This window comes from Uranotaenia lowii, chromosome 1 (genome assembly GCF_029784155.1).
Source record: "Uranotaenia lowii strain MFRU-FL chromosome 1, ASM2978415v1, whole genome shotgun sequence".
NCBI lineage: Eukaryota > Metazoa > Arthropoda > Insecta > Diptera > Culicidae > Uranotaenia > Uranotaenia lowii.
The window spans coordinates 171,490,325-171,517,055 of NC_073691.1; the positions used below are offsets into that span (position 1 = coordinate 171,490,325).

The following is a 26,731-nucleotide window of genomic DNA, read 5'->3' on the forward strand; positions in this document are numbered from 1 at the left end:
ACGCCAATGTTGTTGGCATCTGATTCACCAAAACTACCCAAACTAAGTATCAGCAAAATCATTACCATTGTCAGGAAACCATTTTGGCACTTGTTTCTCAAGTCAAAATGTTGGACAAGCTCTCTGTTGAAATCGGATGCATCGAGAGGGTGGGTTACATTGCCAATTTTACATAAGTCCGTGATGGACTCGCTGGCGTCTTACTGCCAAATGGTTGCAACATGAACTACAGACGAGTTAAGCTCAAAGGATGCCATATAGTATTAAGGGATGAAAATCGAGATGAGAATCAATATATCTAACTATGTATGTATGTAAATAAATAGTGAGCACTACCGCACACTGCTGAGAAGTTGGGAAAATAGGTCAAGACTAGCCGCCAGCGTTCATTTTCGAAGGTTAGAGTTGAATACCCCCAAGGGTTGATTCGTCGTTTCCATGGGGATGGCCCAACCAACTGGTAAATGTAGGTTAAACTGATCTCGCTGAAGGCTAATTTGGCGGGAAGCAAACCTTAGATAGTTTGCTGCCCGACAGCTCTTTCGAAATCGTTTATTTTATACTCGGCCAGCTGAAAATTACAGAGCTGAGGAAGAAAAGCAAAACAAGGGAAGCGCACCGAGTCTGATTTATTTTTGAACGTTAGTTTCGAGGGATCAGACAGCATCCACTCAGTCAGATGACTGGCGTCGTTTGGCCGCTTAGCTGACATTAGCGGTTGTTTGAGTCAATGTAGTTTCTCAATCTTTCTTGTCGGTGTTGCAGAAATTATGTGTAGAGGAAAATAAATTGAATTTTTTCGAGGGTCACTTTGCAAAAAGATGGATTCAGTGATCTATTCTGAAAGTACCTTATTAATTTCAAATTTGATGTGAACGAGTTGTTGAATTTTCTTTCTGCAGTTAACTTTCATTCAATTCTGATAAATTGAAGTCTCTGAGGTTTTCAGAGCCAAAGAGATATAATTTTAAAAATGATCAATTCTGAGTTAATAAAGCCAAACAATTCCTCATATTTTGAACTATATTTGATGATTTTTCCCAGTTTTTACAATATATCTGTCGTACTTTTACGTTCACAAGAAAACATAATTTTTTCGAAAAAGATATTGAAAGAAGCGCAATACGAAAACTTGAAAGTGTGTTTTCTCGAAAATAGCTTCTATGCACTTATAACCCTTTGGGTTCGAGGGGATCAAATAGTTATTACAGATTTAGTTACCTGAAAACTTGATAAATTTATCTGATAAATTTTACTTTTTACTCTTCGCTGAAGAAGCTTCCGAGATAACTTACAACTTTTGACAAGCCAGAGGAACCAATCAACTTCATCCAGTTGAATTTAAAATTGACATTTCCACGCAATAAGTGCAAAAATGCAATATCCCGAATGTGTTAGGAAATGTCAATATCGATATTCTGACTCTTAGAAAATTGACAAGGTTTTCGGTTTTTTTGTTTACCAACATTTTTGCTTTGTTTCGATTACTCTAAGGAGCCAATGTTTAAATATCTGATCTTGGAAGATTTTGGCGTCGTGAATTCGAATCTTTTGCCAGATTTTTTAACTCAACTTATAAAACATGAAAAAATAGCAATGTTTTATTTAAGTTTTCTATTTTTAAGGTTTTTTTTTATTTAATTCAAACCTTACGGTTAATTAAGGCTCGTGGTAAATTTGGTAAATTATAGTTTTAAGTACTAATGGAAAAACTGAATAAATTTATCGATTTTGAATTAAATCAAAAACAAACCTAAAATTAGAAGCCAAATTTAAACAAAAACATAATGTATACATATAAAGCTTAAAACATAAACGGCCACGTGAAGCAAACAGTTAATTTTTAAATTTCATCTTAAAAACTTTTCATTGTGATTGATTTTACACCAGTTCATGATACAATAGTAAGCTTGAAACAGTATGGAGATCTTATGGAAGAATTAAGAAAGGCATCTCACTGAAATTATGAAATTAAATGAAGTACTCCAAGGTTTTTTTTTACAAAATATTGGTTTGCACTTTTTGTTATACACGACATATTTTATTAGCACGGTTTTTGCGAATAAGTTATACGTTATCTGAGAAAAATATTTCCTCAATCTTTGGTGTACACTGCGCCACCGTAAAAAAATACCCTGGTGTAAGGCAAATTATAGCATAAGCTATTTGCAGATCTGGTAAATTCAAAAAATCAAATATGACAATAGGCTTGATTTTATGGTTGAAAATTCAAAATTAAATTCATTAAACTAAAAATAATATGAATTTTTTAACGTTCACTCTCTGGAGCCACATTATATCTTACTTTTTTTTTTTTAAATATATTTTAAATCCAAAAACGAGGGTTACAACAAATGGTACCCCTAATGATGAAAGATTTTCCAGTTTATAGTACTATAAATAATTTTATAACGGTTTGGAGATCCTATCGAAGAATTAAGGAAGGCTCACTACTGAGTTTCGGAAATTGAATAGAGTAAAGCAGATTACAGTATAAACTTTTTATAAATCATGCTTAAAAAAATATTCAAATATATTATTCAAATAATTTTGATGATTTTTACACCAAAATCTTATATTTTGGTGTAAAAATCATCAAAATAAAAATGATATGAAATTTTCGTGTACTCTCTGGAGCAACATCCTATCTCATTTTTTTATTTTTTTCGTCACAATAACAATGTTTGAAATGAAAATGCTTTACCCACGACCAGAAAAAAAAATTTCTGTTAAATTTTTAATTTCTAAGAAAAAAAAATAGTTAAAAAAACTTACTTATCAGATAGAGTTTAACCTTGATAAGCAAGAACTGGATTACCGAGAAACCTCTATAAGTGAAAGAATTTACTAGGACCCGCCATTTTTTTGCCGATTACCTCTTCAAGTGAGAATCAAAAACCTTTATCAGCGAGAAGCATGTTGCTGGAAACCCAAAAAATATTAAGGAGTTGATTTGTTAGTGTGATAGAAAGACAGTTTTACCCATTCCGCCAATTCTGATGGCAATGAACGTTTAATTTTAATATTTTCGTAAGCCTTCCTTAGTTTCTCACCATTTTCCAAATTAAACAAGCTAGCTTTCGAAAGTTTTATTATGATTTTACTACGGCATCTTTGTGCAGCTTTTTTTGATGAATGTTTTATCAAAACCATGAGAATTGCTTAGATTATTGGTTTCATCATTTGTTGGAGAGCTATTGAAGCTTTTACTAAATATATTGATTAAGTTGTCTTGAATGATTTCAGAAGGCTCTCTGAAAAACTCTAATAATGCACAATCTTAGAAGTATGCTTCAATTTTTTTTTCTGCATGTATTATGAAAGCATGCAGTTTTTGATTTCAAAAAACTGTTTTATAATTTAGTTACTTTTTCGATCAAGATGTCAAAACAAGACACGCTCAGGCTAGATTTCACATATTTGAGATAGGAATACCCACTTTTAAACATTTTCGAGAAGTTAAACTTGAGGTCAATCAAAGAGCCAAGAGCTCAACGAGTAGAAGTTAAAATATGTTGTCGGAAGCCTTCACAAATCCAAGATAGATGGCGACTTTCGATTAACTTTAAAATCTTGTATATGACTGAAATTTGCACTAAGCTAAGAGTAGAAGTCGAATATCGTTGTCCGACGCCATCTTGAACATGATGGCAGCTTCCACTTAGCTTTGAAATGCTGTAAATGATCTACCCCCAAAAATTGCCAACTTTGAAATTTTGGATTTCAAGATGGCGGCCTTCAGTTAACTATCTGCTGTAAATTACTGTAAATTCCATGAGATTTACCAAATATTAATATTGTACGGCCACCGGTAATTTATGTATAACCAATCCCAGATTTACTCCCATTGAAAAGAACTGCCCTCATTTACTGAACTAGTGATCAACAACTAAGAAAACGAGGAACTCTACCCGTGTAATTGGTTGACTTGCGAGAGAAACGTAAAAACTGCTAGCAATTTTTGCTTTGATAAAACTTCGAAAAAGCTATTAGCCATTTTCGTGATTAGATAGTTTTATCCCGATGCTTAACTGCTTGATTGAAAATTCGAAGGGCAAAAATGACGTCATGTTTATGGACTCACGATGTCAAGTAAGGTACATCGGAATAAGTTGGGATGCGGGGTTTGCAGGAAATGAGAAAAGAGTAGAACAAATGTATAATTGAAATATTGGCAACACTAACTAACGTCAGCATCAGGGCGTGTACAGCTTCGGAATCGTCCATCTTGTGACAGGCAATCGTAATCGTAGGCATGGTAGGCGAACAATTCGCTGTCAAAAAGCGCTCCGTCTCCACCCCCCCACCAATGAGAAACTTTTGGTACCCCTTGCCTACTTTTCCTCAATATGCAACCACCCGTAGCTGTAGGCACGCTGGTCAGCACTCGGCACCAGCGTAGCCAGATCTACAGATTTCTCCGTAGATCTACGGATTTTGAGCGGATCTACGGATCGATGTTCGAAATCATCGGATTTTTAATGGATTATCGAAAATTTTCTGGAAACTATACAGATAAACGAATGTTCTATCTTTTCGTTTTTCGCCAAACCCACGGATTTGAAAGGTTTGCAACCTGGCAAAGCTGCTCGGCACGACAGGAACTTCGGAAGAGATGATCCAAGAGAGAGAATGTGTATATAGAGTTTCGATTCGAACAAAAAAGTACCTACATACGACACGCATCGAGCAGCAGCGTGGCCAGACTGCAAATCGCTCAAGTCCGTAGCTTTGACGAAAATCGAAAAATGTACTGATTTTGACAAAATGAAACTTGATGAACTTTTTTTTTATTGGTCGCCAGGTAGAAATTTCGTTTATCCGCAGATTCTCGTTATTTTTTTCGATAATCCGTAGGAAAAGCTGAAAGTCCATAGATCTTGAGCATCGATCGGTGGCTCCGTAGAAATGCTTCAAATCCGTAGATCTACGGAGAAATCCGTAGATCTGACAACACTGTTGAGTAGACAAGCAAGTCAGTTTATAACGGAATTTCAAGAACGTTGGTTCTATATGGGTTTGAGGAAAAAATACGCACTAAAGATCCGGGGGATTCAGTCGGCCTCGACAGGAACGATGGCTATTGAAACAATATTCACTAACACTATTCTTTCAAACTTTCGAAGCAGAATGTTAGATTTACTTGTAATCTATCGAAACACTGTAAAAAAGACACGATTTCAGCGATAATGAATGTTTTAAGCGAATTTTGGATGACTTCCTATTTTTAACTTCGATCACAGAGAACAGACAGCAAGCCCCGAACAAAAATGTGTTATATATGACAGTAACCCAAATTTTTGTGTAATAAATTTTAAAAACATCATGATTTAAAAAAATACAAATCATATTTTGATCAAACTTTAATCGCTGTCATATGCCCCATATTGTTCAATCAATATTGTCGCTGAAATGGCAATTCAGATGATTGGTTTGATTTTAAGAAAGGCTAACACTAGTATCTAGAACCCAAGTACCCAAGTCAGCGTCATTTTAAATGAGGTTTTTAATATAAAGATCTATCTTTCCTATTAAAAGGACGGTCGCATTAAGTTAGAAGGACGACACGACGCGGCAGCAATTGATAAATCGTTTCTGCTTACGTCAGGCTAATGAGATCACATCATCCATTCCCATTGTTGTTGTTCTGGTTGTTGATACCTTGACAGATTTGTTCACCTGTCGGATAAACGTGTTAATGCCTACTTCCTCTCGCGAGTAGTCAATCTTCGAGTGGCCGTGAAACGGAACATTACTCTCCTCAAGTTTTGAGGACTGGTGCCGCCGACCTGTACAGTGCGCTTTTAGTTCGATTCTAACTTGTGCAAGACCCGACCTGTTGACCTTCATTTTTGAATTGGAAATGTCGAACTTGTCGATGGGTTCTAGAATCCTGTAGCTGAGTCCAGATACTGGTTAAGATATAAATTGTAAATCACACCCTCCCCCGCATTAACGGTAACGTTGCTGGGACTCGCTTTCATTGGCCTTTCTTAATGACAAAGTTCCTGCATTTCATCAGTCATTCAATAGAAACAGCCCACGTTAAATGATTCGAATTTAAACTGAAACTCGATAAGCGGGCAATGTGCATTTATGAACCAAGCCGTTAGCCGGTAATAAAAACACGGGCAATTTACTATCAATACAGGATGACTTTAAATAGGATTGGCCCTTCTATGTTGGTAGGTAATACGGGTTCGAATAAATTATTCATAGATTCTACCACGTTCCCATAGCCAGCAGAATGAAGCCGAACTTATCTTCTCAAAACGATCATTAGAGAAGGAGCATTTCCATTACCTAAATTGTATGGTTAGAATTAGCACTTTCTTTAGCTGTTTCTATTGGCAGGAAAAAAAATTATGTTGCGTTATATTTAAAGTATTCCCGTAGAAACGAGTTAGATAAACTTGAGCCGTTACAACTTCGTTGGTTTTTTTTTTCATTCCAGTTACTGTAACAAGTTGCACAAAGAAGAACAATGACCGCACAGGTTTCGAAACTTTTCCATACCAATTTTTGGATATTTGCATACGATTGACTGTAGAATGAAACGAAAAGCAATTTGTTTCTACTGAAGCTTTGAAAAGGACACTGAAATTTCGAACGTTGCATTCGAGAAAAAACCTTCACGCAGAAAAAGAAAGGGGGTTGGTTTCTACAAAACGTTTTGTTATTTTATTTTGTATTTTAAAAGCGGATAATTGAATGGCTTTCACAAAAAATTCGATTACGGATAAAAGAGAAATTTTGTTATTTTTATACACTCATATTTTACTGTATGCAATTAAAATTTGGTTTAGTTAGAAACTAATATTGGGTCTATTCGATAATCGTGTTGTTGAAAAACGATAAGTCGAAAAAAGAAAAAAAAAGTGATTAAAATTTTTAGCATCAGAACACAGAACTGTCTGTCGTTCTTTTTTTAGCAAGCAAAGTACTCTCGTTTCGTGGCTCCGGCATTTTGCTTTTCCAAGAAGGTGTGTAAGTCCCAGAAAAATACATTTTCCAGCTGATAAACATCGTGTAATTTTTTTTAAACCGGTGTTATTTCTGCTCTCCTTTCAGTGCTTAGGTGTTATCAGAACAGGCGGAATCGATAACCATGGACATGGTACTGGTGCCACCCATCCGAAATAGAACCAAGAAAGACCATCCAGGTCCGGTAGAACATCATTCCGGTAAAGTCGAAGCTTGCCATCGTGCCTACTCACGGTTATGGAAAACTGATATGTAGCAGTCGGAGATGGCGGTGTACTACCAGTATCCGGAAGCTGAGGGAAATTAAGGAAGCGAGACGGGCCCTTTAACCTGCATTTGGGAAGCAAACCAGACATACGCATTTTTATCCTTACCAACGGAATGGTCGTCCCCAATGCCAGCCGGAATGGTAGGTAATTTCAATTGACATTGGTGTTTGTAGAAGAAATATGTGAATAAAGAATATAATTTAATGTTTTCTTGATTAAACTCTTAGATCCGAAAATTCAAATTATTCAAATCATGGTTATTAAATTTGAAATAAAAAAAAAACATTTTCAGCACAAAGTTTAATTATTTTGAGCCCATCAATGATTTATTTTTCCAATACAAAAAAATTTTGTAGTTCTCAGCTCAATTTCGTTTTATTGTTTTGACAGAAACTTCGATTCATTTTTAAAAAAGGTGTATTTTAGTTTCAATGAAACGATAAATTTAAATCGAATCGATATTTTTTGTCAGTGTTATCAAAAATATATTTGTGCTTTTTCCCAACCAAAATTTTTATTATTTTTGGCCGAAATCTTATTATTTTTAAAATATATTTTTCTGCGTGTTATATTTACATTTTTTAATTCAAATACCGTGGTTCCCTTTAAATCTTTCTATTGCTTTGATTCAGATTTTTTAAATATTTTTTATTCACCTCAGTTTTCACTTTTTAATTCGTTCTAAAAATGTCCATGATGGACTTCGGAAATAAAAATCCTTCATAGAAGAGTGCAATCATCGTTTTTCTTGGCGTTTGTTTTAAATAGCTTGTTTACATACTATGTTACCAGACACTCTAGCAGACGATAGCAGTAAAGAAAAAAAAACTACACACGTTGAAAGTACAAAAGGCGCACATGAAACTCATCACCCACGCGTTCATTGTGATTTTTCGTTTTGTTTGCTAGCTCAGCAGCTTCACCCGGAGATATGGCGAAAGATTTGTATTGCGGATACCTATCAGTCGTCGCGCTCGTGCTCCGATAGTGACGGCAGATGGGCACCCACCCAGAGGCAATTGTATGCAATTAAAAAAAAAAAACGGAAGTGACCGATAAATCACAATTCGATGAAGTAATTCACCGATTCTAGAAATACTTTGAAAATACTTTCAGTTTTGGAAGTTTTAGTACTTGAAAGACTCCGCTCAACGTAATCTTAATTCAACTTTTTTCGACATCAAGAATCATCTATGTACTTTTTACTCCTAGAGCAGAAATTATCATTTAAATTTGCTATCTCGGAAAATAAGTAAAAATCCGTTACAAGGAAAGACCAGTGTGAAAAAGATTTGAATATCTAAATAAGTGATGACGAGTGATCACTTGAAAAGATTCCACGAGTTTGTTGGAGTATCTACGTTTAAATGGAAAGCCTGCAGCTTGGATATTCCCGAGTTCGTTTACCTTAAAAGCTCTTTTATCCGTTCCTTTTCAAAATGAAAATCAAAAATAAAACTACTCTAATAATACTTTGGTTTGTACTAAGTGCTGTCCCACTGACTTTAATACTGCTAAGCATTTGTAGCTTCCCATACTTGGGAAAATTTGAAAACGGAGAATCCTCTCCAATAAACCCCCAGCAAATATGAAATCGTATCAGAAATGATAATCTAAGTAGTTTACATAATGATGTTGCGAATCGTAATTCCAACTGCATAGAGAAAAGATCGTAAAAAATGTCGTCTGAAGTCAGTTTAAATCGGATATCAGAGATAGTTAGCCATGTTTGTAAATTTTGAAATGATTTTGCTCCCGCGCGGGCATCAAGTGAGAAAATTATCGTCATGTTCTCTCTGCAATCAGCAGTGCAACCAGATGGCTAAAACTCAGATGGGAATTGAGTGATATTGACCACTGAGAGAACTGGAAAATATCGTCGCTGCCAACGATTTGAAGACTATGAGAGCAAAATCTTACGCTCTCTTGCATTCTTCCGATAAAATCGAATAAGGTGTCGGATAACGCACAATTGGTGTAGTTTTCGTCCCTTTAGAAAGAAGTGAAATTTATGTATGTACATATGTATATTGCTTCCACTTTGGCAAGTAAATGCTCTTTTTCCAAATTTTTTTCGATAATTTTATAATGTATATGGAACATATATCAAAACAGCATAAGAACATAGCTGGGCTTGTAATATAGCTTAATTGGCAAGTCAGTTGCTTCCTGGGCCGATGTCCGTGAGTTCGAGTCCATGAGTAAACATCGATCACAGTTGTACCGGATAAGTTTTCCAATGACTGTCCGCCAACTACATCGTTGATATAAGTCGCGAATGACATAAAGATGTTTAAAGGACTAAATATAATCGAAAAAAAGAATATATCCAGCTACAAAAATGTTTGCTGGGCTGATCACGGCCAACTTAGAACTCGATGCAGTCCTTTGAGTTGCCTGGGGTTGTCTGAAAAGTAATTTGATTTGCAAATTTAAGAAAGACGTCAGCTAATGATTCTGAACAATGCCGCATGCTTATGTAAAGTCTGTTTCACATAAAATCTGGTCGCATCTTTTCATTTACTGCAGCGCCCCTAGTTGTCACATCGCGAATCTATTGACAGTGTTTTGATTCGGATGGTTTGTTTACTTAGTGGTGAAAATTTCATCAAGATTGATGCAGTCAGTCAAAAGTTATCGACGATGGAACACGAAAGACGAGAGAAAATTCTGCACACTTACGTAGAGAAACCGACGTGGTCAGGGGTAAAGATCGCGAAATTCCTGAAATATCCGAAATCGACTGTAAATTCGGTGCTGCAACGTTACCGGGAGACCCTTACGGTGGGTCGAGCAAAACAAACCAGGCGTAAAAGTGGAACATATGACCGGAAGCTGCGAGCAAAGGTAATTCGATCAGTTCACAATAATCCTGGAATCTCCTTGCGTGATTTGGTGAAAAAGTTCAAGACGAACCACTACAGTTCGACGAATTTGTTTGCGAGAAGGCTTGTGGTCGTATCATGCAAGCAAACACCCCAACAGGACGCTGAAAAAAAAACCAAAACCAGGGCAAGGAAGTCATACGGGAAAGTGTTGACCAAGTACAACGGGTGCATTTTGATGGACGACGAATCGAAATGGATTTTGGACAAACACCCGTTAACAAATTTTACCTTGCGAAGCGTAAAGGGAATTTTGAGGGTAGATTCAAGTTTGTTTTCGCAGATAAATTTGCTCGTAAGTTGATGATTTGGCAAGGGATCTGTAGGTGTGGGAAGAAAACTAGGATTTTCATCATTGGGGACACAATGAATGGAAACGTTTACAATGATGAATGTCTCCAGAGAGGGTTTTGCCATTCATTCGGTTCCACAAAGATCCGGCGAAGTTCTGGCCGGACCTGGCAAGCTGCAACTACAGCCGGGATGGCGTTAAGTGATATAAGGAAAACAAGATCGATTTTGTTAAAAAAAAAGTATCAATCCACCAAACTGTCCGGATTTTCGTCTCATCGAAAAATATTGAGCAATAGTTAAGGGCAAACTAAAGAAATGTGGCAGAACCATGAAAAAACGCTCAAATGGAAAAGTGGTGAACAAGATGGCGAATGAGGTTACCAGCAGTACTGTGCAGAAAATGATGGGTGGTATCACAATAAAAGTTAAAAAAAATCATCCGAAAAGCTGACGAATGATTTTTATGTATCTTTTTCCTTAAAGTGCAATCAATACAAACCCTACAAAATGACATTTTTACTTTTGTTGTACGTTATTTCTCTGCAGCGAAATGATCTATTTTATCCGACCAGATTCTATGTGAAAAAGACTTTACATTCTATATACGGTTTCGCTTGTTTAAAATTTACTTAAAAATAACCGTCGTTTCATAAACCGTGTGATGTTCCAAAATTTGGCCGCGTACTGTTGTTTACATAAAATTGAAGTGCTCGTTTTTTTGTCGTGTTTAGCCACGGTATAAATAAACAAGGTAGGCTATTAACACGAGTAAACAACTCGTTTGAATGTAAACAAGTGACGTCATTACTATCTACGAATAGCGTGTCAGGCCAAAAGTTTTGCGCTCATAGATAATGCTGCATACACCGAGAATCACTAGATGGATAGTAATGACGACATTATCGGGAAGATATCACCTTATTATATTGTACACCGTGGTTTTAAGCAAAGGAATATGAAAATGCGTGGTCCTACTCCCGACCAAGAAAACGGGTTGTGCACTAACAGGGCACTGTGAGTAACCTTTCAATAAGGAAATTAGCAAAGGACAAAGTTCAAACCGCGTTGACAAAGTATCGAGAAAAGTGTACTTTCGCAGATTCCCCGAGACGCGGTAGGAAACCTGGCCCTGCTGACCCTACAATGAACAAGAAAATCGAGGATTACTACAAACGGCATCCTTCGGCATCAGTACGGGATGTGGCTAAGAAACTAGGTACCTCATCGACTAACGTTATGCATGCCAAAGCGAGAATTGGACTTCAGACCCATCGGAAGCAGAAGCAGCCAAACAGGCTGAATCCGTGAAATCGAGGGCTCGGATACTATACGACAAACTTCTGACCAAGAAATCGGGTTGTGTTATCCTGGATGATGAAACCTACATAAAACTCGACTATAAAACTCTACGTGGATTACAATTTTAGAGTTCATCGAAGCAAAAGGATGTTCCTGCATCAGTAAAAGCCATTTCCACAGAAAAAAAAAATTGAAAGAAGGTTATGGTATAGCAAGCCATATGTGAATGCCGTAAAATGTTTCGCCAATTCATAACCACGGATACAATGAATGACATAATTTACGTACAAGAATGTTTACAAAAAGAGTTGCTACCCTTAATCAAATAGCATAACAATCCTACAACCTTTTGCCCTGATCTCGCTTCGTGCCACTACTCTAAGGATGCATTAAAGTGTTATGAAGTCAACAAAATTTACCGAAAGACATGAACCCCCCAAATTGTCCAGAGATTCGTCCAATTGAAACTTTTTGGGCTTTGACGAAGGCAAATTTGAGGAAATACATGAAACTAGCTGACAGTATTGAAAACTCCAAAACAGATCGATATGAAGTGGTAAAAATGGTCGAAGAAAGCATTGTGCAGAAGCTAATGAGTATAGGGTTAAAAGAAAAGTAAGAAAACTCGCTTACTTTAAAAAAACTAATGCCAAATGAATTATAAATTCCACTGTTACTCTATTTTGCAGTATGTTTGAGAATAAAATGTTTAAAAAATCATAGTTTCTTTTAATTAAGATAGAAAGTGTATTTATAGTTTTCGGAATAGTTGAATCAGATATATATTATTTTTTGGATAACTCAGTACCTTTTCTGATCTTCAGGTTGCAGTTGAATTTTGAGTTGTAAATCTTCGTCTCTTGTAGTAGCTGTTAAGCTTTTTTTTTAAATTCTCAAATCTTTATGTTAGATGACCTGGCACCATCAATTCATAATATGAGCATAGTGATTTCTCTTTGATAGGCTTTCCAAAGTCAACAATAGGACTTCAGGGGGTTTCTGCTAACGAAGGAAAGCCAACGCGCTCTCGGTTCAGCCCAATTGCTCGCAATTGCTTTAATTGATTTGTGACTGACGCACATCGGAGAGGGTCATGTCTCGGCTCTGCTCGCTAAGCTAATACGTGCGAGAGCTCACGTTTTGGGACCGGAATCTGCACCAATCAGGGTTTGACCTTTGAATTGGTCGTGGAGAGAGGAAAAAAAAGTTCCAGACGATCAACTAAATAGAGCGACAATCTAACAACAGATTGTGATGTTTATGCTCGTTCCGGAGAGTAGACTCCGAAGATTGAACAAATTATGCGAGCTGTGACAGATGTTATTGAGTCGTTGACTTTATTAATTTATCTTCACGTCAAGAAGCAATTGGTGAGCATCTACCCTTTTAGCATCAGTATTTTTCCATTGTACGATGCAAACCCATTTTCATCTCAAATCTGGGGCAGTAAAACTGCGGAAAATTCCGCTCTAAATGGACCGTCTAGGAGAAACAACCCGACGCCACCTTTGAGCGGCCAAAGTGCCTTCCACTTTTAATTTAACATGTGTGGCTTAGCTCTTATTCTCAAGTGTTCACTATTGAACTGTCTCAAAGCAAGCAACGTGGGCCCTCTCAAGGTAGCGTAACAATGTTCTTGTGCAAGGGTTAGGGTGAATAAATAAAAAAAAAGTTTGAGACTGAAATAACTTTCTAAAAAAACTAATGTAAACAACGGCTTCCCACCTAAATTTACTCAACATATCGTTCCAACTGTTTAATTTACGTAATTCGACAATTAGAACATTGACCACCCTACCGGGCTCGAAACTAAACAATCACGATCGTCTGGTTGATCATAGAGAATTTAAGTAAATGTCAAGCTGCAGTAGTAAAATTAGTCACATGTGGGATCAACTAGTGTCGGTCGAATAATTCGCTGATAGGCGGAACACAGTGTTGCACCCTCTCTCATCTCTGTCGTTTATGTGCTCCTGCTTTTGACGTCATCATTAACGTTGGCACCACGTTAAAAAAAATGGAATTAGAAGTGTAACAGTTGTGATCATGGTTGCCGAAAAAAAATTTGTGTTTTGGCGAAAAAAAAATGACTTTCTTTGATTTCACCCAAAAATTCTGTGATGGTTTTCCTTGATGATATTTCCTCATGTTCCATTGGGAGGTCATAAAAAATTGGGTCTTTTCTACATTTTACTTGAGTAAAATCAATGAACCTTACTAATCTTATCATAGTTTTCCAATCTTAAATAAGAAATCCGAAAGATCTATTGATATTAAAAATCAAAATTTTAGAAATACGTACAAAGTTAAAAAATCTGTGAAATCTTGTAATATTCCCAAAATTCTGTGTTCTGTGACACAGATTCTGTGATGAAAATTTGCTCAAAATTCTGTGGAATTACTGATTCTTCTGCGATTTCGGCAACCTTGGTTGTGACACGACTTGGGGATTTTTGAAAGGCGATTTATCGTCAATATTTGACACTTGATCTAAAACATGGAATTGAAATAAATATGAACGAGGAAATCTTTCTCATCAACGAGACATCTTTTAACATTTTTGTTTTAAAAGAAACACCAACTTTTTGAGAAATGCAAGAAAATTTTCGCATTTTTGCAAAAAAAATGCTTTGGAGCCCTCAAACCTTTTTTTGTCTAAGGTCTAAGAGCCTTACATTCGAAATCAACATTTAAGGTTTTCATGAAACACTAAAGGTGTTTTAGTTATAACTCCAAAATTAAAATTTCTCTTGAACTTTATTCCTCGGTAAACTTGAAGAATTCTAAGATCAGAATACCGAAAAAAACGCTTCTAAAGGCCAAGGAGTGGATTTTAAAGCTTAAATTAAGCTTAGAATCTCGAAAACACGCTTCTAATAGCCAAATAATGCATTTTAAACTTTTGAGCCCCAAATTAAGCTAAGAATACTTAAAAACGCTTCTGAAGGCCAGAAAATGCATTTTAAAGTTATGATCCCGAATTAAGCTCAGAATCCCGAAAAACGCTTTTGAAGGCCAGAAAATGCATTTTAAGGTTTTGATCCCAAATTAAGCTCAGAATACCGAAGAAACGGTTCAGATAGCCAGGATATGAATTTCAAAATTCTGTTCCCCAAATAAGTCTCAGAATCCCGAAAAACGCTTCTAAAGGCCAGAAAATGCATGTTGAAGTATTTTTTTTTTGTTTCAATTATAGTCGTTTTACCATCTTTATGGCATTCGCGACTTTATCAACGTTACAGTTGGCGGATCGTTATTGAAAAACTTATCCGGTACAACTGTGTTCGATGTTTACTCTTGGGCTCGAACTCGCGGACATCGTCTCAGGAGACAACAAACTTGCCAACTGAGCTATATCACAAGCCCGTATGTTAAAGTATCGATCCCCAAATTTAGCTCAGAATTTTTAAGAAACGCTTCTAAAAACCAGAAAATTTAGCTCAGAATACCGAAAAAACGCTTCAGAAGGCCAGGAAATGAATTTTATCCCCAAAATTAAGCTCAGAATCCCGAAAAACGCTTCTAAAGGCCATAAAATGCATGTTAAAGTTTTGATCCCCAAATTAAGCTCAGAATCTCGAAAAAAACGCTTCTAAACGCCAGAAAATGCATTTTATAGTTTTGATCCTTAAATTAAGCTCAAAATACCGAAAAAACGCTTCTAAAGGCCAGAAAATGCATTTTAAAGTTTTGATCCCAAATTAACCTCAGAATACTTTAAAAAAATGCTTCTAAAGGATAGAAAAAGCATTTTAAAGTGTTGATCCCAAATTAAGCTCAGAATTTAAAAAAATGCTTCTAAAAGCCAGAAAATGCACTACAAAGTTTTGATCCCCAAATTAAGCTCAGAATACGGAAAAAACGCTGCCAAAGGCCAGAAAATTCATTTTGAAGTTATGATTCATATAAGGCCCAATTAAGAAAATGCATTTTTTAGTTTTGATCTCAAATTAATCTAAGAATAATAAAGACCGCTTTTAAATGCCAGAAATGATTTTTTTAAGGGATTTTGACTCCACAGGAGGCTTTCCTCCCTAGATAAATGAATTATAACGTTTTGATCTCCAAATCATCCTCAGAATACCGAAAAAAACGCTTCAGAAGGCCAGGAAATGAATTTTAAAGTTTTGATCCTCAAATTAAGCTCAGAATCCCGCAAAAACGATTCTAAAGGCCAGAAAATGCATGTTAAAGTTTTGATCCTCAAATCAAGCCCAGAATCCCGAAAAAACGCCTCTCAAGGCCAGAAAATGCATTCTAAAGTTTTGATCCCAAATTATGCTCAGTACTTTAACACGTTTCTATACGCCAGAAAATGCACTTTATAGTTTTGATCCCAAATTAAGCGCACAATACTTTAAAACGCTTCTAAAAGCCAGAAAATTCATTTTATAGTTTTGATCCCCAAATTGAGCTAAAAATACCGGAAAACACCTCTAAAGGCTAGAAAATTCCTTTTTAAGTTCTGATTCCAAACTAAGCTAAGAATGCTTAGAAATGCTTCTAAAAGCCAGAAAATGCATTTTATAATTTTGATCTCTAAATTAAGCTCAAAATACCGAAAAAATGCTTCTAACCGAACCAAGCTCAGAAGCCCGAAAAAATGCTTCTAATGGCCAGAAAATACATTTTAAAGTTTTCATCCCCAAATTAACCTCAGAATACCGAAAAAACGCTTCAGAAGGCGAGAAAATAAATTTTAAAGTTTTGATCCCCGAATTAAGATCAGAATCCCAAAACACGCTTCTAAAGGCCATAAAATGCATTTTATAGTTTTGATCCCTAAATTGAGCTCAAAATACCGAAAAAACGCTTCAAAAGGCTAGAAAATGTATTTTAAAGTTTTGATTCCAAATTAAGCTCAGAATCACCAAAAAACGCTTCTAAAGGCCAATAAATGCATGTTATAGTTTGATTCCAAATGAAGCTCAGAATACTGAACAAACGCTTCTAATGGCCAGAAAATCCATTTCAAAGTTTTGATCCCAACTTAAGCTGAGAATACTTTAAAAAAAGCTTTCAAGGCCATGAAACGCATTTTAGAATAATAAACCCCAAATAAAGCTAAGAATGCATTGTAAAGTTTTGATCCCAAACTAAGCTTAGAATCCCGAAAAAAAACGCTTCTAAAGGCCAGAAAATGAATTATAAAGTTTTGATCCCAAATTATGCTCAGAATCCCGAAAAAATACGCTTCCAAAGGTCAGAAATGCATGTCAGAATATGCACTACAAAGTTTTGATCCCCAAATTAAGCTAGAATACCCAAAAAACGCTCTAAAGGCCAGAAAATACATTTTAAAGTTTTGCTCCCAAAATAAGCTCAGAATACCGTAGAAACGCTTCCAAATGCATTTTAAAGTTTTTATCCCAAACTTACCTCAGAATCCCGAAAAAAACACTTCTAAAGTTTTGATCCTAATTTCAGTTCAGAATACCGTAAAAACGCTTCTAAATGTATTTTTAAGCTCAGGATACTTGAAAACGCATCATCAAACGCAAAGTCTTAAGACTCCAATATTCGTCTAAATTCTACAGAATCTAGAAATGACGAATTTCGAGAAATGTTCAATCCATCCAGCCTTTTGGTTGAGCTACTCCTACACCCAAAGAAGATGTTGCAAAATTTCAATGCCACTCGGCGCTAACTCTATGCCAAAAATGTGTATACTGTAATATGATTGGAAAAGCAAGCGAGCTCCCAAACAAAATGATGCATGATCACTACATGCAAGGGAAAAAAGAAAAACATTTTTCGGGATTTTAATCCTATTATAATATAAAAAAAAGTGAGAATCGAACCAAACGCAGTATTCTAATTACGAATGCAATGAGAAAGCCTGTTAAGGGGGGGGGGGGGGGGGGGGGTAGGGTCTAACGGGTAAAAAAAACATCATTTTCACGATTTTTTTCTAGAACTATCGTTCAAACAAATGTTTTCAATTTTTTTGCATTATAAAGAGCATTGTTAAAAGAACATTTAGTAATTTTTTCGAAGAAAAATATTGAAAAATGATCCGGTGACGGAGCACTTTCGAGGATACCTTTTAAAAAACAGGATTTGCGGTGGACACTGTATCTCAGCACAGAATCATCTGAAGTTAAAAAATCAGAGCAAAATATTTTTAATAGATGTTTTTCTGGACCCCAACGTTTTTATTTAACTTAAAAAAATTTTTATGGAATTTTTGTGGCTGTTTGAAGTAAAAACTACGATTTTTCACGAACAAATCCGCCATTTTTTATCTGTAAAATCTCCCGAAAGTAAAAAAACAAAAAAAGAAAAACGTTGGGGTCTGGTATTTTATATGTAGAAAATATGCTCCAAATTTGAAAAGAATCGGATAAGTAGTTTTCAAATGACGATGTCCACGGACTTTAAAAATGTGCTTTCGAGAAAAACGCGTTTGAAGTTTCTGCTCTTGCTTTCTTGCAGTATTAGATAGGAGGAGATAAAGGCCTATAATTTCTTCAGTTTTGCTTCAATTGACTTGAAAATTTGACACAACATTCTTGAAATGTTTTACAATAAGAAAATAAAAAAATAAAAAAATCGATTTTTTGAAAGTGTCGACCCGTTTCGACTAGGTTTCATTGAACAGACTAATTGTATGTCTCGGAAAGACGAACATCGGTGGAATATATTGTCAATGCAGTTGAAGTCCGAAGTTATCGCGCTGGTGATTGGCAACCTTGCCAACCAGCGATGATGAAAAATTTCAATCAATTCAGCAAAAATTTGAACATTCGAAAAGCGAAGTGCACCTTTCGCACCGCAAGCGCAATTAATGGGCAGGTGTTTTTGGAAGACTTTTGAAGACCTTCGGGCAGGATTTGCATCCTGCCGTTACGCGAAGGAAGTGCTAGAGTGGAATAAGGCGAATGATGTCTTCACAATCCCCGTGATTGAATTCCACATGTTTCTTTCAGAGTGTAGTCATCAGTACCTTTGTTCACCGGATGTGGAGGAATTATTAGGGCTTATCAAATGGACTAACATTCGTCAGATTAACAGATTAATTCGACGCCTGAAAATAAACCACTTGAGTCGTTTTAAAAATAGACCACACCAATCGTTACCATTCCTTAATCAATGAATGGGATTTCAAATCCGTTGCTGATCCCTGCTGCCACTGATGCAGATGTACAAGCAAGGCACACGGCCAACTTGCGGCCTGATAAGAAGGTAGCATCTAGAGAGTGAGAAAGGTGCCACAAGTTGGCCCCGATTCGATTGGAAATTGCAAAAAGCCAAAGTGCCGAGCAGCTGCCGTGGCTTAAAATAGCTAGCCTTGCCTCAACTTATTGCTAATCTTAAACGATTGCCTTTGATTACTTAGGCTAGCTGGCGGCTTAGCAACAGCTATTAAGCTGGAACAAGCCGGAGGCGATTAGCTAGCTATACACTGTGCAACTAGGTTCTAGGAAATTCCACGTTGTAAGATTCAGAGGAATCAAGGGAGGTTTTAATACTAGGGTAAAGGCTCCTTAGGTCAACTCGAGTTCCTCGATGGTAAGTGAAATGAGTGAAATTTTCAAACCGCAATGAGATAAATGAACAAGGGATAAAAAATAGTTTAACAGAAATCTTGTGTAATATCGTTGTCTTCAGTCCTAGTAATTATGAGCGGAAAGAAGTTCCTTCCAGTTTTGGTTGATCAAGAATGAACATATAAAATGCAACTTACCACATTGATATTCAAAGTAAATTTTGATCACTTACCTGAAACGAAAAAAGGGGAGAAAATGTTTTTAAAATTATTCAAAACGTTGTATTATTTGTTATCAATTAAATTAGACATTAAATTCACCGAGAAAGGTTCAAAGGTAAACTTCCACAACAAATTCATACACAGTAAAGTTTTGACTCAATTTCCAGCAAAAAAAAAAATTGCTGGAAAAATCCAGCAATCCAAACCAGCAAACATTCTCCGTTTTGCTGATTTTTCCAGCATACGATCTTCATTGCTGAAAAACCAGCAAGGCACATAAAAGCTTCAATCCTAAATAACTTCGCTTCTGCGTGATCTATTCGTCATTTTTATTTCAATCCTCCGTTGTTCCACAGATAAAATCCATTAGAAACAGCTTCGATTTATTTCCCCCATGTGGCTTGTGATATAGCTCAGTTGGCAAGTCTGTTGTCTCCTGAGCCGATGTCCGCGAGTTCGAGCCCAAGAGTAAACATCGAACACAGTTGTACCGGATAAGTTTTTCAATAACGATCCGCCAACTGTGACGTTGATAAAGTCGCGAATGCCATAAAGATGGTAAAACGACTATAATCGAAACAAAAAAAAAATTTCCCCCAGGTTTCCAGCATGTCCAAACCTACCAGCATGCACAAGACTCGATACTCTGGCATTTCTTCAGCCTCCCAAGGGTTCTGAAAGTGTATTTCAACAACTTGTTCTGAACTCTCTCAAGTCTGTTGTTTTGTGTGTGTAGTCACCCGGATGCAGGCCCACGCAATGCTATAGAATCCATGTGGAGCACATCTCTCAGATTTAAGCCTTTTTTGTCAGATTTAAGCTTTCATCTCTAATACTTTTAAGGCGAAAAAGCTTAAATCTGAGAAAAAAAAGGTTAAAAACGAGATTCACTAACACTTAGCAAATAGATGTTGGTCACACGATACATAGACAAATCCTATATCGTTGCAGCTCGGTGTCCGGATGCAACGTTATAGAAACCGTGTGGACAAGTCCCGGCAACGATATACAATCCGTGTGGAGCACATTTATCAGATTTAAGCTGAGGAAAAAAGCTCGAAATCGAGATTTACCAGCACTTATTTAAAAGATGTTGGTCACACGATACATAGACAAATCCTGTATCGTTGCCGGGACCTGCGCGTGGAGAACATCTTTCGGATTTTAGAATTTTTTTTTTTCAGATTTAAGCTTTTTTTTTCTCAGATTTGAGCTTTCAACTCCAATGCCATCAAGGCAAAATAAGCTTAAATCTGAGAAAAAACTTAAAAACGAGGTTCACTAACACTTAGCAAATAGATGTTGGTCACGCGATCCATAGAAAAATCGTGTAACGTTTCATACTCCTGGTTATAGTAGGGTCGCCACACAATGCTGGCATAGAACATAGTATTTGTCTTTGCTCAACTTTTTCTAACGCCTCCGGTACGTTTAGTGTTAATAAGTTAACTCCGCGTCCAACTCCACCCCCAAGTCTTTCACTGCCGCAATCGTTTTCTAAGCGGTATTCATGAATGATGTTGCTTATTTTCCGAGAAAATGTTATTGCTATGTCCAATAGCTTCTTTAATTTTGGTAAGACGGATGAAAGTAAAACACGCCAGCTAGTTTTAAGCTTGAGATTACAACTGTCTTTATTAATTCGTTTCGTAGTGAGAAGAGTATAAGTTCAGTAGGTACAATTCGAGTTATAATGATTTTTGTGATACTCTCACATCTTCCCCTTTAAGATTTTATATAATAACAAAAATAATAATATAAAAAAAATAATAATAATAGTAAAAAAATATTAAAAAAATTATAACACAATATAAAAAAAAATTAAATACATTTCAGTTTTTCTTACTATCTAGTTGATGTTTTTTTAAATAATAATTCAAGGTTTAGATTATCATGCTTTTTTCCCGTTGTTCTATTTGACCGCCTCAGCGTAAGTGGTACAAGATTTGTCTGATTACTTTCAGTTTTGTTTTTAGTGGCAGTAACATTTCCCTCTGTTTCATGAAAAAAAAACTTGAGGAGAGAGGTGAAAGATGTGCTGGGTTATAATGCGGTGCCGGTTAAAACGTAAAGAAATGATGTTGAATAGTTCGAAAATAAGTATCTTAGTTATCAAAAGCTTGGTGAAACGGAGTGCTACTTGTTAAAAGTGATTTTTGATGAATAACTCTTATCAAATAAGAAATACATCGAAAAGAAAAAATGTATAGAAAATCGGAACGGGCTGTGGGAAAAAGATGGCCGCCAAAATTAATCTACCAGGAGAGCTGTTTTTCATACATTGGTTCCCTAAATGTGCTGGTTGGGGAATACAGGCTGAAGGCAGAAATAAAAGGAGCAAAAAGCAGTATTCGGGTGAGATCCTCCAATCTTAGATTTTATTTTAGGTTTTTATCAAGTTTCCAAGTAATCCTACAAGTCGGGCAGGTAAGTGTTAATGGAAATGATAGGAACATACAAGAAAACCCGAAGCTGAATATTACACCAATACAGTATCAAGCAAGTTACAGGGTTTCCAGAAATCGATTTTACTTAATTTTGTGGTGTGATAAGTCTTGCTAGTATCAAATTTTTCACCATTATTTCATCCTTTCCTTTTATAGTATATATACCTTTTTACCATTTTAATTGCTTCGGGTAAACATCAAAATCTGTTTTTCTTCATTTCATGTCACCCAGAGGGAAGCAACGGTAGATTCGATACCCTTTTGAATCGTAGACACACCTATGATATTTTTCTACACGTGAAATAGTCAAGAGCTGCAAGCAGGAAGGTAGGGCAGTTGAATTGCCGTAAAAATAATGAGCGGCGCAACTGGGTTTTTATCTGTGTGCGTGTGTGGAAGAAATTGAAATTGAGGAAGCACAAGGTAGACGTTCCTTTATCGCCCATAACATTGCCTGACTTGTGTGCCAAAAAAAGTTATACTTTATTCATGCTTTCTATAAGGAAGTTCGAGAGAAGCAAGTACACTGATTAGCTTAGATTTTGGTCACTATTGCGTACTGGATGCTTTCGGGTGAGGCAAATACTAATCAAATATACTTGGATAGGTGTTTTTTTTACGATCGACTCGAGAATATGATCCTTACTCCTACGTCTCAGATGGGAAAAGGAATTGAGCTGGTGTTGTAATATTTTGGAAATATTTCAAAGAGGAAATATTATTGCCGAGAACATTATTGTTGATGTATAAGTGAGATGATGAAAGATTTACCTGTTAATGTATAAGTGTAACAATCGGAATAGGATGAAATGTTTCACATTCTCGCTGGGGATGTTTGATGCAGGGCGTGTACAGCTGTAGGCACGCTGGTTTAATGTAGATGTTGAGAGTATGTCAACAATAGTAGGAGAAATACTTGTGTGCAGCGGTAGATATAGAAAACATTGACCAATTCAGTTGAAAGCGGCTCTTATTGGAATATTTCTTGAATCCATTTGCATAGAACTTTTTAATGTTCAATATTCGGGAAAGGTTTTGTGCGTTCTGATAAACATTGTTGTACCGTTTGAATATTCCTATTTCTTCCCTTTTTACAAAGAAATCACAAGACACGGAAATCTTCGAAATTAGTTCGTATAGAGAATCTAAAGAGCATAAATAATTTTGAAAAACATTGTGTAGCAATTAGAGTTGCTAGAAATTACTCTCTTTGATTTGATTATGGAAATTCGAATAGACACTGTCATCTGTATACATACATTATGTTTATACATGTATCACAAAAATTGTAGATTGTAGATACTCTTAGTAAATTGGCACGTTTATTTATCAGAACTGCCGTGCACACATGGTAGTTACCATACACACATACATACAATAATGAAGGCTTGGGCATAATACACGATAGACCTTTTTAATTATACTTTATCCATCCAAATTAATTTAAAAATATCCCGTTTTTTCCGGGTGTGTTCTGTTTTACTTTCTTTTTTCAGGCGGTGGGTTTTTGTTTAGGTAACGAAACTTCAGCCAGACCTGTGGTAAGGTTAGAGCTGCGTAAGGATGAGGTAAGGTCAGGTAAAAGGTAAGATCGGGTTTCTGGAAAAAGCGAAATTGCTTTAATGTACTGCAATTTGTTTTTTTTTTCTCATATTGATCATTTATTATTTATTAAATACGAGTCAATCTTGTATTGGACGGTCAAGGTACAAATCTAATATAATCAACGATTATATTGAATTCATATCTGGACTTGTCAGAACATACAACATTGAAAGTCTAATCATAATCCAATGTCCCATTTGGCCATTGGGCTGTGATTGGGCGGGGCTTATTGATGAGGAAAGTAACCTCGGAATGTGCAGCTAGGTCTCTGTCATTCTGAAATGGGTTAATGGAATCTCAATAGAGCTAACACCTCCAGCACCCGCAATTGAAAAATATTAATCAAATGGATTAATATTGCTTCTCTTGCATAACATACCTGCCAGCTCAGGGGGTCGTTGGATGGAACACACACACACACACAGTAACATTTCCCTCTGTTTCATTTCTATCACCTGAGTTAGTTAAAGTGTCTTGACTTGTATTTTTAAGAACAAACGGCTGTTTTCCAATTTTTTTTATTTGATTTACATGTGCAATTTTGGAAGATCCTCCTACTTGTATTACATATGTCAATTTAGAATTTTTTCTAATAATTTCTGCTTCGACACTGAAGGTTTTTCCATTTATTTTGTGGGAATAAATTACTCTTTCTTTATTTTTAAATTGTTTTTTAGTGTCTTCATGCTGATCTTCTCCTTCTAAAACATTGAAATTTGTCGGTTTAAGTCCTGATAGAATCGTTCGTGGAGAAAACGCAAAAATTTTGTTATTACACCCAAAATTCAGCCTCTGTGCCAATGGCGTGTAGTCAATTACATAGCATCATTGGTACAAGAAGATAACGCGACCGGTGCTGATTCGATTTGCTCCCACTGGCATTAATCTCCCAAGTTAACCCAATTGCGTTTGTCTGAAAGAAACAAAATAAAAACGCTTTCACGTCCCTCCCTATCGCATCACAAGACGAAGAAGGATGGAAATAAATACCGGCCAACACCAGGCAGCCAGCGAACCGAGCACTGTGCGTGTGAATGTAGCAAAAGCAACAACAAAAACATTCCTTCAATTCACCGGCAAACAACCAACGGCCAAGCTGCCCGGCTTTAGCAGCTGTGTATATGTAGCGTGTGTATGTAATAGCAGGCAGTAAGCAAACACAGTTCTCATTCAATGGGTTTCCCGTTTCCTTCACTCCCGTTCCCTTTCCCGTTTCCATCAAAAGACAAAGGAATGCATTGAAAGGAGGCCAAACGCCGGGAAGCCGCCGTTGTGCGTTTTTTTTTGTGATTGATCGGTGACAGAAAGCCTATGACAAATATCCCTCGTCCTGCATGAAGCTCGAATAGTACACTGGTTAAGATGTCGGACTGGTAAGACGATATGAATGGTGATTTGAGTTCGAATCTCCCCACGGCGCTGTGGTTGTTATTTTTATTTTCTTGTTTCTGGGATGGATTATCCAATAGGAACGAAATCCCATAAAATGTTTTTCTTGTTTCGCTTGAAAATTGGTCATGAATAATTTTGGTTGGAAGCCGAGTCCTTATGCCAGTTACGGTTTTTCAAACATACCGTCTTCGGCACAGTGCACATTTCAGAGCATTATCGGCACAGAGATTTGCTAAAAAGGCATTGGATTTCTGTTACCTCTTCTATGGGTGTAGGAATTATTTTATCTGCTGTTGTTGGAGTTTGATGATGTTCATGAAGAAAACTTCTTATTCTATTGTCTATCTGAAAAGAGGAAAGATTCTCGGTTTCAGTCAAAAGTTTATCTTAAACTTGTTTTGTGGTTTGCACAGCTCTTTCGGCAAGTCCGTTACTCGCTGGGTGGTAGGGAGGAGAAAAAATATGAACAATGTTCCGATGTTTACAAAATTTTTGAAATTGTTGACTATTGAATGGCGGCCCATTATCGCTAACAATTGTATTTGCAAAACCAAAAACTGAAAAGATATCGTCAAGTAATTGTGCAACATGGTCTGCGGTAGTTTGAGTCATTCGTTTAATTTCAATCCACCGTGAGAAGGCATCAATTAATATCAAAAAATTTCTATTATATTTGTGGAAAAAGTCTATATGAACTCTCTCGAACGGTTTTTTCGATTCTGGCCAATTTCCGTAGATTTTTGAACTTCTATCAATATTTGAAAGTTGGCATTTTGCACAGCTGGAAACATAGCTTTCGATGTCCGAGCCCATGCCTTCCCAATAAAGATACATGCGAGAAAGTTGCTTCATTTTTAAAACTCCTCGATGGTTTGCATGCAATAATTGTAATGCGGGTAGTTTTAGAGATGTCGGGATAACTATACGTTCACCAAAAAGGAGACAACCTGCTTCTATATTTAGTTCGTGCCTCTTTCCAAAATAATTTTTAAGTAATTTTCCTGATACATGGCTGGGCCACCCGTCGAGAGTGTATTGTAAAACTAAAGAAAGTAAAGGATCTTGGGATGATTTTTCGCTTATTAGATGTGTGTTAATTTTTGCAGTACTTTCGCTTACTAAGTAATGAATATTGTTTATGGAACTACGTGTGTTCTCATCTAAATCATCTGCGCTAAGCTTTTGATCTAAGGGGAGCCTTGAAAGACAGTCAGCGACCAAATTGTCAGTTCCCGGTTTGTAAACTATTCTATAATCGAAAATGGATAATCTAATAAAATATCTTTGTAATCTGTTAGCTATTACCGTAGGTCCTCTTTTTTTGTTGCAAAAAACACCAATTAGCGGTTTATGATCAGTGAAAATTGTGACTGCTTGACCTAACACGTATTTATAGAATTTTTCCATAGAAAAAACTATAGCCAGGGCTTCCCTATGCAAAATTGGATATCTTTTTTCTGTTTTTGTAAGCCTAAGGCTATGATCATTTAGTATCCGGGCACTTTATTTTGGTGATATCTGCGTTAATAGACCTTGGATATGCAAAACTTTAGTAGCGTTGTGTTGGTTATGAAAAGGACTATCTTGCCTATTTTTGATAGATTTTTAAGTTAACGTGTGTTTGAGATATTCACGACGCAAAAAGACATGGTAAAAATAATTTTGCACAAATTTGCTTCTTTTACGCATTTTGCGCCTAAACAATTCTTCATTGTTGACTTGGAAGCTTATAAACTGTTGATTTTTTCTGATTTTTTTTTTCGAAACAAATGGTTAAGAAGTATAAGGAGCCACTCTAGGATGCTCACGAAGTTTAAACCAAGCATCTTAGTGGAACCCTTGATC

The 26,731-nt window shown here is 36.3% G+C and overlaps 1 protein-coding gene and 1 long non-coding RNA gene across 2 annotated transcripts in view; one reads left to right on the plus strand and one right to left on the minus strand.

The window, feature by feature from the left end:
* Nucleotides 1–26,731, minus strand: part of LOC129738147 (optomotor-blind protein) — a 310,401-nt gene that overhangs the window by 84,445 nt on the left and 199,225 nt on the right. The gene's annotated exons all lie outside the window — the stretch shown is intronic.
* On the plus strand, nt 6,649–7,457 carry LOC129751250 (uncharacterized). The gene is made up of 2 exons (XR_008738662.1): nt 6,649–6,983; nt 7,072–7,457. It is a non-coding gene; the product is annotated as an uncharacterized LOC129751250 (long non-coding RNA).